We start from the raw sequence: 5,000 nt of genomic DNA, 5'->3' as shown, positions 1-5,000 counted from the left end.
ATTTAAGCTAGTATATCCAAGCTGCGTCCAGGGGTTGAACTGAGGGAGGAATACTTAGTTTTAGTTGGAACATTAATTTGAAGCATCGGTGCATGGTCATGTTCGCTTGTATTGTAGCTCTGCTGCCGACAAGTTGCAACGGATAACGTTGTCGACACGGCACGTTGACCCTGAGAGAATGCTCTACATGCAGTGTTGATTTTGTCGACTAAGGGCCGATTCATACTCCTATTTTACCGCTGTTTCGGCGCTGTAGTGGCGAAATGATTTCGGCTCGTCAGAAATTTTCAGTAGCACCGAAGAGCCGACTTTAGGACGGTACCCGCCCCCCCGAACCTCAAATTACGTCAAATTGTAGGCTCTACATCGCCGAACCAACTTTTAATCGGCTCTAAAATAGGAGTATGAATCGGCCCTAACACTATGACGAGAAATACTCGGCGACTACCTTTTTTCACTGACGAAAACTAAATGAGAACTGAGCTAAATATATTGACAATTTCGTCAAACAAAATAACAACTAGACTAAAATGTTAGGAAGGGACTTAAGTGGACAAGAGATCCAATATAAGTAATTTTACACTTGGTTGCATGCTGAAAATAGCCGATCTACAAGCTCACAACGCGTCGCGCTGTGACGCGTTGTGGGCTTGTAAAAGTGTAAAAGTGTAAAAGTCAAAAATAAGGCTACATGTCACCTGATTACTTCTGTGTTTTACTCTGAAAGCACAGACCCTTACAGGTCCATTTATTTCTCAGGGTTAAACTAACAACTAAACAACGAACAGTCTAATGCACATTTTTCTGTGTATACCGCCAGGTTGGAGCAATATCCCAGGAAGTGCTTTGCTTTTGTTTTTGCCTCATTTGGTCCAGTCGAAGTCGCCCTCCCTCTCCTCTCACCCCCGTTACAACAGCGTACTGCGATACTGTGAGATGGCGTCCTGTTTTTTTGGCCCCCAGTTAGTATAGCGGTGGTTCCGCATTTTCTTTCGCCCTCTTCTCGGGCCAGGTCAGTTGCCGCCCGGTGCCAGCTGCCTTGCGGAATGCCTTGCACAAGCAACGACCCCCCGCCGCCATATCTCACCAACCCCACCCCCCGTCCCCCCCCCCGTCGCTGAGATGCCAGGACGAAGAAGAGGGGGCGAAGGCATCGGGTCGGTCGGCAGGCTGGCACACACAATGGCTGTGGGCATGATAAGATCCTCCCCTCCTCTCCTCTCCGGGGCAGATTTCCTTGCCCATATCTTTTGTTTGGCTTGTTTGGGTTGCGGCTCATCTCCGATAAAGGCCACTTTGTTTAGACAACAAAGCGGGAGAGAGGGAGGGTGAAAGGGAAACGAGAGAGAGTGAGAAAAGAAACAGGGAGGGAGATCGAGCGGCGAGGAAAGGCGAAGAACGATCGGCAGAGTGTCTGCCAGATATGAAATTCTAAATTCATGAAAATAAATTGTGTCGATCCTTATATGTATTAGTTATCTTTATCTTTTTATAGGTATATTGAATCAATGTAGCAGCTCCTGTGGAAGGAAGCATACACTGCATATTACGGCTGGGTGAATTTCAGATAAGCGGTTAAATAATTTCATCTAAGCATGCAGTTCTCTCGTCTAGATAAGACAATTATCTCACCACAAATACGGCAAGCGTCAGATAAGCACACATAGGCGGGCACAAAAAGATACAAAAGGAGTGGAGGGATATAGTGTTGCACACACGTATAGAGATAGACGGATAGCGACGGGAAGAAAGAGAGAAAGAAAGAAAGCGCTAGTGAGAGATATTTGGAGGGGGAACAACAGCAGGTTCTGCCGGCTGTTGGACGTCGGCCCGTGCAGTGTGAGGTCATCGACCGAGCCGTGAAAGGCGGAAAGCCAGGAGCAGGGGAGGACACGACGACGGGACAAGAGTGCATACATGCACGCTCACTCACTCCACGTGCACACATACAGCCATTTAAGACCTATACGCTCGGTGCCAGCAACTTGTGTGACCTAACACACACAATGTTTCTTATGTTTTCCAAGGGGAAAGGACAGGAGTGAGTTTCTCTCCCGTTCCATAGAGAGAGAGAGGGAAGGAAGGAAGGAAGGAAGGAAGGAAGGAAGGAAAGAAAGAAAGAAGGAGGATATTGAACAGAAAGTGTGCTCGACCACATCAAATATTTACTCAGGAGCAGCTGTATTGTCGAAACATTACGCATCAGAGCCAGTCCTGTAATTAGGTCGATATGTATTTCTTTTCTCTCCTCCTCCCGTCTCCCTCTCTCCCTCTCTCTCGTTCTCTCTCGTTCTCCCTCCTTCTCCGGGAGTCAGTCCACCACCTCTCCCCCCCCCCCCACCTCTCTCCCTGCTCACCCTCGCATTCCCCTCCCCTCCTCCTCCTCCTCCTCGCCTCCCCAGGCTGCTGAAATGCGTCTTGGCTCGGGACCCATGCCTCTGGCAGCCAGAGTGCTATACATGTGCACAGAGAGAGAGAGAGAGAGAGAACCCCGCTCGGCATAAAATGGCTGCCAGACGGGCTTCTCCTCCTGAATGTCGACGGCGCTATGCATCTGTAGCCAGGGTTGCATGCACGCGCCAAAAAAACCCCACGTGCACACGACACGCCGCTTTTTGCAAGTGTGTGTGTTGGGGGGGGGGGGGGGGTTGTACGTGTCTGTTTAGTGTTTGTGGGCTAGGACCACTGCAAAAAAAAAAAGGAGAAAGAAAGTTTCCCTAAACTATGTGGTTGATTTAATCCACGCTGTGTGCGAGTGTGTGTGTACGAGTGAGAAAGAGCGTGTGTGTGTGGTGTGTGTGTGTGTGTGTGTGTGTGTGTGTGTGTGTGTGTGCGCGCATGTGTGTTCAGTAATTTCGTGGGGAAAAGGAATGGGTATCATGCCAAAAGCTGACAGGGTGGGTTGGAGAGTGAGTGAGAGATGAGAGAGAGAGAGTGTGCGTGTGATTGTGTGTGCACCACGCCGCGCGTCCGTGCGTGCGTGCGCATGCACGCGCACGAGTGTTTTAGTGATTATAAAATCCAGGCGAGCATGCAGCACGCTTGGGCGTGGAGAATAAAAGCTCACAATAGCTGCTGAGAAAAGTTTCTCGCCCAGCCAGATTTCGGCGGCCATTACACCTAATTGGCCCCTGTTGTTAGAATGGAATGATAACTATCTGATGGATGAGAAGGTGTAGGGAGGACGTTGGCAACGTTCACACTACCCACAATGCCTTGCTGCAGCCTCGTCTTCTCTATGTGGAACAAACAGCCAGAGTCTTATTCCTATTTTTTTACTCTCCTCTCTTTCTTTGCTTCCCTCAGTTTGTTTGTTTAAACAAGTGGCAGGGACGTAGGTGCCAAGAAATGTTGTTTTTGGAAAAGGGCGTGTGTGTGTGTGTGTGTGTGTGTGTGTGTGTGTGGTGTGTGTGGGTGTGTGGGTGTGTGTGTATCTGTGTGTGCTGTCTGGGCCTGCGATCAAGCCCTGCCAAGCACCCAGGGCAAGAGCCCAGCCTCCTCGACCGCAACTGTTTATTTACAGGTTACACTGCTGTTTATTTGAAGACTATCGGAATGTTGGCCCGGACTCCAGCGCGGGACACCTCTTTAGATGAAGACAAGGACCCGTGCACTCCAAACATCCCCCCAGTGTGTCTTTTCTTTTTTGTTTTGTTTTTCTGCACCACTCTCGTCGTAACTGCCTTTTTCTTTGGCATTCCTCCTGAAATTCAGAGTGCATACATTTGCGCACTGTCTTTCTTTTGAACCACAATGCTATTTTTAGACGTGGGTTTCAGAGTTGTTTCATTCAGGTATACTACGCATGCTTCATCGTGGGCCAATCCGACGGATGTAAAGACTACTAAAAGACATTGCAAATGACGCCGTTGTGTTATTTATTTTTTGTGATCCAGCACTCGCCAATAAACCCCGACCATCGGCCAGTTTTCCAAACCAAAGCACCAACAACAACAACAGCAACAACTGCCCTGGCCGGCGGTGCATTACAGCGAGAGGTCAGAGGTCAAATGTAGTGCACAGGGTTGAGGTGTTCCGCCGGCTTCAGAGCGGAGAGAGAAGACTGCCCTTACAGCTCTCTAGGCCGAGGAGAGAGAGAGAGAGAGAGGGAGGGAGAGAGAGAGAGAGATAGAGAGAGAGAGAGGGAGAGGGAGAGAGAGAGAGGAGAGAGAGAGGGAGAGGGAGAGAGAGAGCGGGAGGAGAGGAGAGAGAGAGAGAGGAGAGAGAGAGAGAGAGAGAGGGAGCAGAGAGGGAGAGAGAGAGAGAGAGAGAGAGAGAGAGAGAGAGGGAGCAGAGAGTGTCTGACAGACGGGCCATATGCCTCTACCCCACCTCGGCTCATCCAGGTGGCTCCTCTCTCTTCTCCCGGTGCTTGCAGCGTGGGGCCTTCTCTCGCGCTGGAAAAGATGCTGGCTGAGATCTCTAATTCTGCCGCCACCATCTGCTCTCTTTCTTTTTTTTTGTGTCACGGTTGCCTGTGCAGACCTGGAGGAAGACACCCCCATCCCCACACAACCCACCCCACCCCCTTCCTTTTTTAATCTCTGCGTAGAAACACATCCGCCGGTCATCACCTCCACCTCTACCTTATGATGTTCTATCCTCTCTCTCTCTCTCTCTCTCTCTCTCTCTCTCTCTCTCTCTCCATCCCTTGCCCTCTCTCACCTCTCTCTCTCTGCATGGCTACGCCTTCTTTCTTCTCATCCTCGCATGCTATACCTTACCCGCCTCCCTCCTCCCACTTTCGTCTCTCTCTCTCTTTCTCTCTCTCTCTCTCTCTCTCTCTTCCAGTCTCCAGGCCCTCTCTCTCTCTCTCTCTCTCTCCCTCCCTCCCACCCCATTCTGTGTCTCTCAGCATCTCTCCGGGGAGAGGCCGGTGCAGTTGGCAGCTGTAACTAGACTGATGGATGGCTCTGAGAGTGGCATGGAGGGAGGGAAGGCGAAGGCCACGGAGCGCCCCGCAATCACTTTATGGACGCGTTCCGTGCCAACTCCACACA

At 50.5% G+C, this 5,000-nt stretch overlaps 1 protein-coding gene across 1 annotated transcript in view; it reads left to right on the top strand.

The window, feature by feature from the left end:
* Positions 1–5,000, top strand: part of LOC310876001 (nuclear factor 1 B-type-like) — a gene marked incomplete at its 3' end in the record, with an annotated part of 107,712 nt that overhangs the window by 50,756 nt on the left and 51,956 nt on the right. The gene's annotated exons all lie outside the window — the stretch shown is intronic.

Source organism: Protomyctophum parallelum (assembly GCF_964188405.1).
Source record: "Protomyctophum parallelum genome assembly, chromosome: 18".
Taxonomy (NCBI): domain Eukaryota; kingdom Metazoa; phylum Chordata; class Actinopteri; order Myctophiformes; family Myctophidae; genus Protomyctophum; species Protomyctophum parallelum.
This window is presented reverse-complemented; position numbering and strand designations above follow the sequence as displayed.